We start from the raw sequence: 15,293 nt of genomic DNA on the forward strand, positions 1-15,293 counted from the left end.
CTGGACACAGGCTTTTCTAAACTTGCTTTCTGTCAAGGCTTTCTGACTCCACTGTTTTTTCTTTGACTCCTGGTATATAATAAAAAGCCCAATGCTTTTATAATAGATTTCGGGGACCAGCAATTAGTGGAACCGGTATTATTAGAGTCAGTCGTTCCAGGCATAAAAGTGGACAGGTGAGAAAAGGTAGAAGCAAGTTATACTGAGTGCCAGTCTTTCACCCATCTGCAGTGGGAATACCACCCATCACGGTGCAAACACATGGTTTGGAAGTTTCTTCTGTATGCTTGGCCATGTTGGAATGTGTTGTGAGCCATCTGGGCTAAACCCTGTGCTCCCCAGTGGGACGTGTATGCTAAGAAGGCTTTCTTTTGGTTTTCCTGATCACAGTAAGTTTCCCTCTCTTCCTACTGGGGTGAGGAAAGATCAGAAACCATAGGAGCAAGGAACAGAAGTGGTGAGTGAAGAAGGAAGTGATTCTTTTCACAAACGGAGAGAACGTAATAAGACAAACGTAATGTTATTTTTATTTGATTCTTGATTTCATTTATCTGTTCAGATCCTTTTAAAAAACATTTGAAATGCATGGCTTCCTGCTACGAAGAAGCCTGCAAATAAGGAAGGTGACTTCTCAAATGTCCTGAAGAGGAGAGCAAAGAATCTTCCTTCCTCATACTGCCTGATGCTTGGGGATGCAGGGCTAGAAGGAGACGAGAAGGAGCAGAGGGTAGCAGTGTGCACGCAGGCTGGGTATAACAAGACCTCAGCCTGCCACACTTTATGCATTAATTCATGTTGCTAGAGACTAGAAAGCTGCATGTATTGTTGTGGATTCAAAAATAGCTATTTTGCATAAAGTATCTGAGAATTGAAGGACACGCTCTCACCCCCACCCCCATGCAATCCATGCAGTCAACTCCTGTGCTGTGCTGCTCTAGGACCTTGGGTTTTGGAGTTTGGCACTCCTCCTTTCAAAGTTACTGGCATGATGGGTGATCTGCTACTGCTTTCAACTGCATTTAGCCCCTGTGGGGTTCGTCTGTGGTGCTGAGCTCTCTGCGCCAAAGACTTTGATCAGCTTGGCCCCCCTGCCTGGCCTTATTCCTATTACTGTCTTCTGGAACCTCTAGCGATGTTCAGCTTCGTCAGAAGTGCTTCTGCCTGAGGGTAGAGAGGGGATAATATCTTGGTCTAGACCACTCCCTTCCACATGCTCTTTTTCTCCCATCCTGGCCAAGTAACTGATGGTAACATCTGCATCCCAGCAAGCGATATCACCACAGATGAGGAACCAAGGCACACAGCAAAAGTTGGGATCATCCAGCAGGCCAGTGGATTAGAGGCGAGAATGGAAAGGAGACAGTCCAGCATGCTGTCTAACTGGCTGCATTGCCTCCTGTATGTTACCAGTGCAGCATTAATTTAGCTGTTTCAAGAGATGCTTCTGTTAACATATTTCATATTAATAATGATGTTCTAAGATATTATAAAAAAGTTGATAACAGAAAGCTTAACGGCCAAAGAAGTGCTTACTTAGCCTGATTAAGCCTAGCTATCAGCATACATGAATTCTCATAGGCAGCATATTTTCACTTTATTCTCCTTGTTTTCTTTTTTGCAAGTGAACCATCCTGGAGTTGGCAATAGTCTATAGCAACAGGCAACTTTTCTGCCTATCTACAGGATATTTTAAGGTTCACATTGATGATAGCTACAAAAGTTTACACTTTTTAATAACCATTTTAAGACCTAAACAATTTTATCAATCAACTTTATAACTTTTCAAAAGGAGATCTAAAAGAAAAAAAATTTGTATTGGGGTGGTAGTTTTCACTTGAAATATTTTTATAACTTCAAAAATAACTTCAAAAGAGCTGGCTAGCTGTGCAGAAGTTAACCTGGTTTTAGAAGGAAGACCACACGAAGTTTGTACGGACTTTTGCTCTGGAAAGAATGTGCCATTGAGCCTTGGCAGCTGAAGGTGTCTCTGTTTTGAAGGGGTGTACAGGGGAAGTGAAATGATTTAGTGACTGAAGAGAGTTGCCACTTGCGCGAGCTCCATCCCTAAGGATATGACCTTTTTAATCCTCTTTAGTTAATGTATTGGTGATCTTTACTTAGGCAGAGTAAACAGTGCTGTTCTGAACAAAGGGGAGGTCATGCTTCCTGCATTACACTCTGACCCCGGGGTCGCGGCCTTTGTTCACTTCTCAATGGGAATTGCTCTCGGAGGGCCACCACAAAATGGAGAACTAATTTAGGCACGTGCTGGCAGAGAATGGCAGAGTATCAGGTTTGCTTCACCCCAGCCTCCAAGTGTGCAGCAGTCACGGCGAGAGTAAAAGTCAAACTGTTTCAAAGGGCACGTATTAGCTCTTTACTTACCGATGGCTGTGGCGCTTAATCCCTCGTTGAACTAAATATATTGCTTAGGTCTTCCCCCTGTGCTGCCAGTAATTCAATTTCTCTGTCTTCAGCCTTTAAACTTTTTTTTCCCCCCTCACTGGACTGTCCCAAATGAAGAAGCATTAGATAGTGAAAATTAGAGAATTTTTCTCTGAAAAGAAAGCGAGAAACCGCATGGCAATTGCAGCATTAAACTTGGGCCTCTGAGGTCTCAAAATAAGCTTTGTTCCTCAGCCTGTAAGGAAATGTGATGCTGTGTCCCAGCAGATTGTATTCATCACCTTTTTCATAACACTTTCTTTGTGTTGCACCAAGTAAATGCACGCACGCACGCATACAGGGCCCTGCAAAGCCGAGCATGGTGAGTGTGGAGTACTAAGCCAAAGTGAACTCTGAATTTCTCATATTTATCACTAATTTTATGCAAAAATGCAGATTTTTCTTTTTGGCTTCAGAAGTAACTGGTGGCAGAATATGATGCATCTCCTTTTTAGTTGCTGTGAGCAGGGAGCATATATAAACATGGAAGCTGAGATAAATTATCTGGAAGACTCACATATCGAAAACCATTACCTTTCACTGAAAGATGTTGGTTATTTTTCATCTATATGCTGTTCTTTGCTCAGCAATAAAATACAGAAATACAATGATACACCATAAAATAATTAAACTGTAAACATATATCTGCAGTCAAACTACTGCTTTTCCGTATTTTTTTCCATTTAAAAAAAAAAAGAAAAAGCCCTTAATTGCTGATGACAGCCAAGTTGTGTAAAACACAGCAGGGTTAAAACTGAGCACAAGGGCTGTGTGTGTGTATTGAGGGGAGCTTATAATGTTGTCATTGCAAAAATAAGTAATACTACGATGGTAAGCTTCGAGGCTTCAGTGGCTGTCGACGTGAATAGGATCAAGGTAAAAATGTGTATGACTGTAAATTTTAGCTCTCAGACTTGGGTATTTCTGAGCTTACCAGGTTGTTTTTTCATGTTTTATACCACTATAAATCCCTGGAAGACCCTAACATATTGGCATGAAGGAGTGCAGGGTGGGTTCACCTGATGCAACTGCTGGTTTAGGGTACAATCCTGCAAATGCTAGCTGCTGTGCTGGTTGCAGTTGTGCTTCTTTTGCCTCCTTTTAGACTGCTGTAGTAATAAGTGGTAAGCTATCCAACAGATGCTTCTCAGTCAGTGTCTTCTGTACAGTTGTGGGCACCTCTCGTGTTCAGCCCACCCTTGTGGGAGGCTTAACCACGCCGGAGGTGGCTCAATCCTGCCTGGGGGGCGGCAGGAGTGCATGGGCAGGAGATCCCCAGTGCCTCCGCCTTGCCCAGAGCATCCTTCTCCTGAGGCTTTTCCAAGGCATAGGGCAGGGCTGGGCAGAGAGCCTGTGATGGTGCGGCTGCATTTGGTACACAGACTTGCCTGCTGTACTAGACTCTTCTCTCTGAGAAGGGAGTATGCCACTTTGTTTAACTGTTGCAGACTTCCAAGCCTTTTCTTTTTTCTTTTTTTCCTCCTTCAGATGATGTGCTGTAATACAGATTTGCCTGATCTAGAATACTGTAGCTCTCTTACGTGTAAGACAGCAAAATTTTTTCTTTCTCTCTTTTTCTCTTTTTCTTTCTCTTTCCTCACTTTAATTTGTTTTCTTTGCATTCCACTCATTTAAAGTAAAATGTTACGTCTTTCTCTTACTTTTCTTGAAGTTGTATTATTTAAACACTTCCAATCACCTACTCTTAGATTTAAAAGTACATTCTGTAATGCAGCAAAATAAGCTATTTGAATATAAGAAGTGGGCAAGTAACTCAAACATCATTCTCCTTTAATGAAAACTTGCATTCAAAGCTGAGCCAAATGCGAACAGCAGAGAGTTAGTACGTGAGCAGCAAGTGATGCTGACTACAGCAATTCTGTGTCCTTTATTCGTTACTTGAAATTCCCAAAGTCCATTAGCTTTAGATTTTCATGGAAGCCAGAGAGGAAAGATATATTTTCTATACTTGTTATCCAATAAAAATAATACTGTCAGGTTATTCCTCACTTGTGTTAATTAGTTATAATTAGTATGTTTAGTAATGAAAATACAAGATCTCTCCCCTTTCACCATGTGTTCTTCAGTAGTAGTATTGTGTTTCTGTTATCTGCAGAGTGTCAAGGCAATGTCAGTTGTGTTCCTTTTTTTTTTTTGTTTTGTTTTTCCTTAAAGCACTGATACAGTTGTGCTTTGTTTGGAGGTGATGAGCTGTAAGAGCATTTTAAAATGTGGACCGCTGCTTAGAGGGGGAGGGAAAAAAAGAAGAAAATGCTCAGCCAATATTAAAATTTTAAAATATTTTTTTCTTCGAAAAGATATTGGAACCTTACAATAAATATAGTAAGTGTTTGCTTGAAAGGAAAACTAATTTTTCTGAGTGCACGTCAAGTATTTCAACACGCAATATGATAATCTAAGATGTGGTAGTAGAAGGGCCTCTTCTAAAAGCTTCTTATTAAGTAAGGCCTTTTGGAGATTTTTTGCTTTGGATGTCCCTGATTCAGAACTCCCAGGACTTTTGTTTGTTTGTTTTGGTTTTTTGTTTTACTGTTTAAAAGAAAAGATTTATCTCTGGCAAAGTTTGGATTAATAGAATGGGCAGAGAATAGTCTATTTTACCGGATGAACTTGATTTTTCAGCGTTACTCTTTCTGGCAGTGATTTCTCCGGCTAGTGTACCTGGTAAAGCTTAATGGTGGTTAAGGCTTTTCTCATTTCCTAGACAAAGATGTTACTGAAATTAGAAATATGAACTCCTGTATTATTTTTCTAAATTTGCTTTATCAAAATTGTTTCCAAATAGGACCCCTGCAGTGAAAACTAAGGAAGAACCATTCATATTTAACAGCCTCCTCTGTTAAGCAACTGTTGTACACCTGTCTATTCCGCCTTTAGTATTAAGCCATTTCTATTTCTCTGTTGATTTCCTTGATCCTTTGGATAATGATTTGCAATATATCAGTTTATCTAAGGAGAGAAAAAAATGAAAAAATTAAAAACTAGTCTTACAGAACATGGGTTTGGTCAGGCTTTAGATGCACTATGGAAATTACTGAGTCTATTCTTCACTTTTTGAAAATAAAGATTTTTCTAAACACTGGACTGCCGGATATATATTTAGGCCCACTGTAACTCAGCAAAATTCATTTGAAGTAAATGCTTATTTGCCTGATTTGTCTTCTGGTAAAATCTCTTCTTCTGCCTCTTTCCATTGAATACTTGAATAAAAAAGAAATATGTGAAAGTTTCAAAATGCTAAATGGATACAGATAGCTGCATATCATACACTTATGTGTGTATGGTTTTTAAATTAATAATTGAGCAGAAAATACAAGACAGACTTCAGTTGCACCTGTAAAAATAAAAATGTTACTTCTCTGTGAAACTGCATTGCTACATTTTTCTATGATACAAGGATACCATCCTCATGTTTTCCACTGGCATTATCCGCTTGGGAAAGAAAAATGCATGACAGCCTCAAAATGGCGTTCCCTGTTAGGGAAAAGCAAAGACGAAAGCTGGAATAACATTGTCGTTCCAGCACAAAATGGCCTTTTCCGATCGTTTTCCAATAAATTTCTTAGACTGATTAAGGTTTTGGCCATTAGCTGGCCAGTAAAAGCTGAACAATAATACAGTAAATCTGATATTCCTATAAAAAGCTTCCCCTGTATGTATGGGGATACCCATTTGCTATACGAGCTTGTGTGTAAGTACAGCATTAAAGCAAAATTGTGTTTTGTGAGTCCCCACAATGAATCTTAAGTATCTATTTTGCTTTCGCCTCTGTGCTGAAAACTCAGAGCACTGCCAGCTGAGTGCTGGAACAACATTTCGGTGTACGTGTGCAGTGCTTTATTAGACAAAATCCCTGATCTTTATGTCAGTCTCTCTAAGTGTTTCAGGAGTAGGTCTTGCATTCGAGTAGTCACGGAGCAGTTAGTTGTACGTGTTCTCTGAATGTAGTGATGAGTTGTTACGATAATGTTGAAGGGATAAAATTACTGCTGATGTAGTGCTGTTATTATCAACTTCTTTTGTATAGTTCTTTATATTTTAGAAATATTAATGTTTTTAAATGATGTTTATTTGTATAGCTAGAAAAAAATCAGTCCTGAAGCACGTCTTCTATGTTTTTCCTGTTACAATTAAGATGTAACCCTTGTTAGTAATCTTTAGGCTGCATTATTAAAATATTGTGATTTCTATTGAGCCATATTTTGTAAACTGGGTATTACCTACTCTAATAATATTCATACTTCCTGGGCTGTTGTAACGAGACCATAAATGCATATATACGCATATATACCTGTCTCGTGTGTAGGTCTACCATATTGCACACAGCACATGTGCATGTGTGTGGACACACGCATGCAGAGGAGATGAAGTATGTGATTTTGTTAAAACGGTTGTTGGGGGGAATGGAGAATTGTTTAATTTTCTTACAAATAAATGATGGAAGTAATATGGGCTTTAGATGACAACTTTGATTTTGGTATTTGGCTTCAAAAGTTTTTGAAAACCAGATGTATTTCTAATTGAGTCAGGGAGAGTTCTCTATTTTGAACCAAGTCTCACTGTCCTGTTGCCAACAGGCAAAAAGTCTCTGTGTCTTTTTTTTTTCTTTTCCTGCACAATTTTCTTATTAAGTTACTTGTTTGGACTAGAAAAAACACGGTGCAGTTTTCTTGAAATTTTTGGTGGACCAAGAAAAATTCATTGCATTACATTTCTGTTGATAAATTTATAGTCCCAGAAAAAGTTAAGAATTGACCTTTTAACATTTCAATGCTTTTATCATCCATCTAAAATCTCCGGTAAAATATATTTATGCCCTAGGAAAAAATGGTTAAATTTGAAACTTGAAATTTCTGTGGATTAGTCACTGATATCCACTGGGAATTTTCAGTATTCTGAAAAGGAAGTGTTTTTAAACAACTGAAAAACATAGTTCACTGAATTAAGTCTGGAAGCAGCTTTTCACAGTTCTGCCCCCCCCCCCCCCTTTTTTTTTTGGTGATGCCAGTGTTATCATTCGTATTGGACTTTATTAGTGTAGATGGCATAGTAAAAACTCCATTGAATGTTTTCTTTATAAGAGTGTTTGTATTGGTTTTGTCAGATTGTAATAAACTTCATTAAAATAACCTTTATTAAATGATAGCTCACATCTAATCTGCATAGGTGCTGATTTATCTTTTAAAATTATAACAAAAGATTTTTTGCAAGAAACTTCTGGTTTGCTGGCAACACCGAAATGGCCCTCTTTTTTTAAAAACCCGTATTACATGCCATGTAACATAAAGGTAATATAATGTATAGGTGGCTCTATATGAACAGAAAGGGTTCCTTTCAGAGCGTGATGCTCTGAGTTGAGGCCTTGCTGCTGCCGCATCTGCTTTGGCGTCCCAGAGCCGTCACTCCACCGCTGCAGCTGCTCATAGTGGAGGCGTTTGAACTTCTACTGCCGTGCCTCCTTCACGGTCCGTGTCCGGGAGTGGGGCAGTTGTCCCTACCATTTTCTAACATCCTTTCTGTATATTCTGGTATTTTTGTCAAACGTGTGTGTATAGATCATGGAATGCTTAAACGTGTCTCTGTGGGAATACGTCTTTCTGGACAAAGGAAATACAGAATCACATGTGTGTGTGACATTTTGTTTACTAAAACTGAAAAGTAGCAGAATACTGTTAAAGCTGAATATGTAAATTTAGACAGGCCTTCAAAATGTAAGAAATTTAGTAATGCGAGTGTGACAACTTTACTAAGTTTAACATGACAGACGGGAAGAAAAACCCCAAATGATTCCCAGGAAGACACTTCATGGAACACAAATTTTATGAAGTACTGAGCAGAAGATGGTGTTCTTTTTTCACAACTATCATTTAGACCTGCAACTGACATAAAAAATGTAGAAACCTGTATTATCTGTCCAGATAAATATATGAATACTTGCAATAGGATTATTACTCTCTCAACATTCTATTTTATGATAATAACAATGTGTCAATATTGTTCATGTTAAGATTTATTTTTTTTTTCAAGACGAGGGATTTAAATTTACTGGTGCCAATATATGCCGTTACAGTTTGACATTCCAGTGATATTTTAGAGACCCAAGATAGATGAATCTAAGATGCACCTTATGTACCATATATTTTAGTTTTAATGGGCTAAAGAGAAATATTAGCTTGAACTGTAAAACTGAAGTTGGCTACATAAAATAGATATGATACTAATATTCAGCTCAAACAGATTGCATCCCTGTGAATTCTGTCTCTACAACCATTTTGGATTAAGTGTCTCTGCGTACTAAATAATTGCAACTATGCAATGAATATGTTACCATTATGGACATCCCTTTTTATTTTCTTGCAATTTATGCATAATTTTCATCTTTACTAACATTTCACTACCAAAAAACCACTAAGGAATTTCTGTTATATGTCATTGTTGTTCACACTACAATCCACTTTGCTCAGGATCGTAGCACTCTATCATAATCAAAAAATAGAAATTCTTAGTATCACAGAACTTGGTCGCTGAACAACTTTTGGCTAGTTTAAAAGCCTTTCAGTCATTTACAATATAAAGGTATTTTAATCCCCTTTTAGACTTAAGAAATTTTCAGTTTGCATTACAGATTTCATCATGTACATGTGCTTACTTTTTGCAGCTTATTGTTCTCTAAAAATTAACTTTTTTTTTTTTACAACGTGTTTATCTTTCTTTTTCTTCTTTGTGGGTTTTGTGTTTTCTGGGTTTTTTTTTTTTAATTATCTCACTTTTTTCCCCCTTCAGTCACTAGTTGTGCAGGGCATCCGATTTTAAGGAGACACGTCCACTTAAATAAACGGAGGGCTGTGTTTTAAAATCCAACAGCTTGTTTTAACTCTGTGCTGCTAGTGATACCAGGAGAAGAGTATTGCCAGGCCAGAGTCTTTACCGCAGGAGAACTAGAAATGCCAGTCAGTGCTGAAGGTACAGGAGTATCGGATGGTAGAAATCTGTTAATATTTCCAGCTTGGGAACTTGGCACGGGAACCGCGGCGTTTCCCGGGGTGAGTGCCGCCCCCCTGGCTCTAGGCAGAGGTAGAAGTGCTGCTGGGGAAGAAAGCTGCAGCTTTTGCTGTGCTCATTAGGAAACAGTTTTGACCCTTCCTGGCCGTTCAGCGAGCTGATGGCTGCTGCTGCTGCTGCTGCTGCAGCCAGGAACTGAAAAGGTGCTGCCTCGAGTAGGGAGGACGGAGGCCGGCGGGGCAGCCGCTCACCTGCACCCGGTAGGAGCGGGGCCGGGGCGGCGGCACCACCACCTGCGTCGGGCGGCGGGCCGGGCCGGGCCGGGCGGGGGGAGCGGCGTGGCGTGGGCTAGCAGGAAAAAACAAGAGAGGGTGATCTAGAGCGTGGAGCTGTATTGTCTGCTCTCAGCGTGAAGAATAAATTACAGTCTGTCAGAGCAGGAATTAACAGTGCCAAGGGAAAGTGGCTGTACTGTAAAGTTTAGTTACGTTTTCAGTAAAATAAAATTGTGGTTTACAGCTGAGGAGCTTGCTGCTTATCTGGCCATACAATTAAATGTGACTGTGCCATTGCTTGATTTCCAGGATATGGATTTGCAGTTCAGTTAGCTTCTAGGAACTTTGTAGCATATTTATGATAAATAAGTAGAAGCCAGTAAATAAAATCTTGTCTTCGGCTTTGATTTGCTGCTGCTGATGTCAGTTTTCATCATTAAGCATGCTATATAGCAAAATATTAATTCCACCAGTTTCAAGTGTATAACTCTGTACAGTAAAAAAAGAAAATAGTTGCAAAATAAACAAAATTGTGTCGGTAACACCCTTAAAAAAAACTGCTAATGCAATGCACTGTTTAATGCCTCCTTTCTTAAAAAAAAAAAAAAAAACAAACCACAAAAAACCCCAAAACAACCAAAACACTTGTCCTACTGCCAGAGTTTCATTTGTGTTGATACCAGTTTAATGCCAAGTTTGCTATAAAACATTACTGTTAAAAATCAGTGTACTAAAGGAAGTGTTTTTGCAAAATGCTTCATTATGTTTTGAAGGGAAAAATGTGGAACTGTATCCTTGTTTAGCTTGCCTTTACAGTGCGGGACCACTTACTTCAAAATTGTTTTTATTTGGTATTTAAGTGTTTTTCCACATAATTTAATACAGCACTGATCCATTGGAATTAATGTGAGTTATTCAACAGCAGAATAGAACTTTCCCAAATAACCTGTACAATGTGTAATTACTGTCCTTTCTATGAAGTGTACACCAGCTATAATCACACAGAGCACCTTTGGTCCCTGTAGGGAACCATGGACAAGACTGCTTTGCTTTTATTTTTTAAAAAAAATTTTTTTTTAATCCCTGGAGAGTGTCTTTAAAAAGAAAAGCTCTCTAAATGTTAAGCTATTCTTGGTAATTTTTTTAAATAACATATACTGGAATGATATGATTAAAAAAAAATCAAAAAAAGTGAATTTACACTTTTCTGGATAGCTTAATCCTAAAAAAGAAATATGATGTTTGATTGGATTATTTTTGTAAAAAATCATGTACCTAGTCATTTTTTTATTAAACATTTCTGGAGGTCGTTAGATTAGAAACCAAACCATATTGAAAATGAAATCACGAATCTCTTTAGAGCTGACCTTAGTGTTGATGTCTGTATCACACAAAACAGATGAAAGAACAAGAGATACCACTGTGAGTTAAAATATAAGCAAATTAATTAGTGTAGAGCAGGGGTATCTATAATGAGTTTCCAATAGACAGGACTTGTGATAAGGAGAGAGAAAGAGGTTGTAAAATTATGTAATAGTATAAACTGCGGTGTGAAAATATTGGCTTATGACTATTTACATAATTTGAATTTATTCAGGCATGATGAATCTTAAAATAATTCCTCCACTTCCCTTTTTGGAATGCCATTTCTATTAAGTGAAGCTTACAAGTTGGACTTCACGTAATTGTTTTCCTCTTTCCTGAATCCTTATTTTTTTAGCACCGCGGTAACCTAAAGTTAGATGACTTTTCAATCTTATTTTACAACCGCGGTGACAGATATAGTGCATGCATATATCTCCTTGAAGAAGGATAACTTTCAGTGAATGAATCTGAGCCATAATTGTCCAAAGGCGATGTACTTTTAACCCTCCAAATGCACCAGAATTCTCCCAGTTATGAGACAGGCAAAAGCAGAGATGGCACTCAGCTGTTTCCACATTTATACAAAAAGTGAGAAAGGAAGGGGTAGGTATGGAGAATAAAGAACAAGGAGATCTGTATTTTTATACAGAGAGTACAAAACTTATAAGGAGCAAAAAATAGTGTCTGAGAAAAAAGGGGGAAAGTCATTCAGAAAACCAATTAAATGCAAGTAAAACACTATCACCGAAGTTATTCCTATACTTGAGTCTGATCCTTCCCTAAAAACCAGCTCTTTTACATTACATTGGCATTAAAAGTTGTTGAATGCACTATCACATATAATCTTCCCCCCCCCCCCCCGTGGAGGGTTAACATTCTCATATGTGCATGTTCTGAGAAAATAAATACTATCACGAATATTGTGCCATTATTTTAAAACAAAAATTACAAGAGTTTCAGCTGGACATTATGGTTGTCTGCTGCTAAGTCTGTTACCCAGAAATTTAGCTTGCTTTTACTTTTTAACCACCCAGAATTTATGCATACACATCCTCTGCATCCACAGGCTGTAAGTAATAGATACCAAAGTTATTAGAAGAGGTCAGAATTACTGGGTGTTATTTTACCAAAATAAAAATTTGTGGGAAAGTTACTGTTTAAATATCTTGTCAGCTATGTCTTGATAATCTCTAGTATGCTTTTACTATAACTTCCTAAAAATAAATCTTAAAAACATTTTGTGGCTTCACACCATTAAAAAAAAAAAAAGAAGGTTGGTAAGGGTAAACCATAAAACATATATTTGGCTTACAAAAGAAATGTTTATTCTCCTGAGAACGCTCAGTGGTTGAGCATTTTCTTCAGATTTCAGGCTTGATAAAAACGTGTAACAGAGGTTCCCTAAATACACCACTGCAGGAGTTGTTCGAGCTGTGGCACAACCAGTCAGTTCCGAGAAACCCACATGTGCCACCTTATACTTTCCAGTCTTGGCTTTCTAATATTGTGCATTTTAATAAAGCAAATGTGATTAAAGTCAGGCTTGAAAACAATGAGATGGGTTTCCATATACTTCATGATGTATAGGTAAAAGTATGTTCCATCAAATACAGTATATACTGTACGTGGTAGGGCTTGGTTTTGCCAGTCTTAATAGTTAGGCAGAGTACCTACAGCCCTTGGAATGGCTGCATTACAAGCTATAATATATTGTAAATAGTATTAAGTCTTTGCCACTATCATTACCAGAGCTGATCATTTAAGTATTGCATTTTTAAAAATCATGTGAGTTTATGTAAGAAGGAAATGCATCTTGGAAAAAAAAGCTGTGACTCTAAAGACCTCTGCTCCATTTCGCAGGATAGTGCGTTTTTAAGCAGGAGGTTGGAGAGTAGCGTCTTTGGATGGGATCTAAGAGTTGCAAGGGATAGAAACTCACATCTACCTATTTTCTTTTTCCATTGGATTTTTTCTATCACCTCTTGATTGCTATTTAGAGGACTAAAATATCAATTAATATCTTTTATCTTGAGGAATGGCTTACAAAGTCTTAGAAACACATGGGATTGACTTTCCCAAATACTTGAAACTGCCTAGCTGTTTAAAAAGTACATCAGGAAAGCAATGATAGCGTAAGCAAAATAAATATTAAATGAGAGGGACAACTATGACTTTCCTTAAGTAACCATGTAATCCCTTTTTTCTTATGGTAACATATTTTCCACAAAGAAGACTCTTCAAGGTTGAATCCTGTACAGTCTCCTTTTTTTTTTTTTTCTTCCCCCTCCTCCCCCCTCCATGTAGGGCAAATCAAATGCTTGACAACGTTTTTTGTTAGGAAGGCACATAAAAATTTTTTTTGAATATACCAATAACAGAAAAAGTCTATATATTTTTCTTGCAACAAGGAGATTTCATTGGTTGAGTGAAATGGCGAGATGTGACGCAAAAGGACACTTGGACGGGTAGAAATGCTGATGTATGCCAAAGCAGGCGTACCAAGAAATGCTGTTGCTATGAGAGAAACAGAGGGAGCGAGAGGGAGATCGTGAGAGAGCAAGTTGTGGAGGCCTTCTTTTCTCCTTTTTGGCTTCTAGCAGAGAGACTGCAACATCTCCAGTTTCTAGCAGGGAGGGTTTAGAAGCTTTCGGTGGGTATTTTCATCAGCCTGAGCATTTAGAGGAGGGGAGGAAGACAGGAGAGATGCGGGTCACCTTAGAGTACAAAAGCAATTGGAAAGTAGGAGGCTGTATATACTAAGCCAATGATCTGTGCTATGATAGATATACAAATTAGTACAACAGATGAAGCAGCTTAGCTCATTATCCACCTGATGGTATTAAGACTTACAATTCAAAATTACAAAATTAAAATGCAGGCACACACAGACACAGACAGACATATATTTATAATGACCCCACCTTTTCAGCTTATGAATTATCCGGCTGGGATACCGACGTCTCTTGTGTAACATTCTTAAAGAGCTGCAATAAATTCACCTTGTGAGTCCATTAGCCAGAAAAGGGGGAAAATAATTTGCAGGGAATTTTTTTTTGTCTCTCTTCTTCGGCAAGGGGGAAAAAAGTTTGTGCTATGAACTTAGCCTAGCAGCTTCTGGAACGTGAGCCAAAAGGGGCAGGAAGTTGTTTTACAATAGCGTTACAGTGATCCGCCACAAATGGAAAAAGCCAAATGTTGGACTCGGCGAAGAGAAAAAATATCCTTCTCCCCCTTGCTTCCCTCCTTTTGCCCCTTTGGAGAGAAAAAGAGAAAGGAGCCTTGAGATAGAAGTTCTTTTTTCTTTTTTTAATTACTTCTTGTAAGTAATGGAAAGATTATCTTGCTTGCATATTCCATGGCAAGCACGAGGGAAAGAAGTATCAAAGGGACGTTTAAAAAAATGCACTTGGTAACTAGCAACGGGACTTTTGGCACAATTCCTTGAGTTTGCTTGAGGTTATGGAGGGGGATGGGGAGAAGAAAAGCAAGTCGACGCAGTACGTTTTCTTTAAAAAGGGGAGGGGAAATGGAGGAGAAACTATATAAAACTTTTTTTTTTTTTAAAGGAAATGTGTGTTGATCCTCTGAAGCTGAATCCTCAGGCATTTGTGGCCCGTCTTTGCAGTCCGATATGTTTTTTTGTGAGTGTGTGTAAGCGCTCTCAATCAAACAGCAATCATGGCAGCTGTTTTTCTTCCAGCACAGCAGTTGAGCTGTCTCGCCCAAATGCTTATCAGCTTTTGACTCGGTGCCAAGAGAGTTAGAAGGGCCAAGCAGCCTGAGCTTGGCTGTGCAGCTGGTTTAGAAGTAAGGGCATGAGAAAACAAAATCACCAAGTTTTTTTGTCACATATTTTCTTTTTCAAATATCCATTTTCAGCTCTGTGGGGTTTTAGGGTTTTTTTTTTTTTGGTTGGGTTTTTTTGGTGCTGCAGTTTCGTGGTCCTCGTGGACTGCTTTGCTACAGAGAGTCGTCTAGGTATGTGTAAATATAAAGAGGAGCCCTGATCTCTTCGTTTGAATCCCGGAAGATATTTCCGTAGGACCTTCCTCCTCCTCCCCCCCCCCCCCCCCAATTAAAAGCTTCATTAGCCGCACCGCACTGCACTGCCAAGCATATTGCCATAGCGTGGGTGCATTTACATTCCAGCGCAGCGCCTTTCCTCCCCGTTGCTCCATTTCTCCC

At 38.6% G+C, this 15,293-nt stretch overlaps 1 long non-coding RNA gene across 1 annotated transcript; it reads right to left on the reverse strand.

Moving 5' to 3' along the window:
• Positions 1-504: 504 nt before the first annotated feature.
• On the reverse strand, positions 505-15,077 carry LOC129213283 (uncharacterized). Its single transcript, XR_008579407.1, has 2 exons — positions 14,030-15,077; positions 505-10,232 (listed from the first exon to the last, which is right to left on the reverse strand). It is a non-coding gene; the product is annotated as an uncharacterized LOC129213283 (long non-coding RNA).
• Between the last annotated feature and the right edge of the window lie 216 nt (positions 15,078-15,293).

This window comes from Grus americana, chromosome 1 (assembly GCF_028858705.1).
Source record: "Grus americana isolate bGruAme1 chromosome 1, bGruAme1.mat, whole genome shotgun sequence".
Classification (NCBI taxonomy): Eukaryota; Metazoa; Chordata; class Aves; order Gruiformes; family Gruidae; genus Grus; species Grus americana.